Consider the following 435-nt stretch of genomic DNA (forward strand, 5'->3'; position numbering starts at 1 on the left):
TTGGCTGTAAAGAACGTCGGTCAAATTTACGGAAGTCGGCCTCCTGACTTCCGGTCCCTGGACCGCCCCGCCCCTTCTCCTCTGACCGGGGTCCTGAAGCTGGGCAGTAGGATGCTGAAGTCCTGCACCCCTATTCCTGCCTTTCTTGGGCGTGAAATACGCGAATCCTATGCCCAGCTCTCTCATGACAGCTCCTGAGGCGGACCCTGGGGCTGCTTCAGTCCCAGGCAGTTTTCTCCTCTGTAAAATGTTCAGTTCAGTTGCTCAGTCGTGTCCGACTCTTTGCAACCCCATGAATCGAAGCACGCCAGGCCTCCCTGTCCATCACCAACTCCCGGAGTTTACTCAAACTCATGTCCATCGAGTCGGTGATGCCATCCAGCCATCTCATCCTCTGTCGTCCCCTTCTCTTCCTGTCCCCAATCCCTCCCAGCA

This window comes from Bison bison, unplaced genomic scaffold, assembly GCF_000754665.1.
Source record: "Bison bison bison isolate TAMUID 2011002044 unplaced genomic scaffold, Bison_UMD1.0 scf7180017864492, whole genome shotgun sequence".
In the NCBI taxonomy this organism is placed as follows: Eukaryota; Metazoa; Chordata; class Mammalia; order Artiodactyla; family Bovidae; genus Bison; species Bison bison.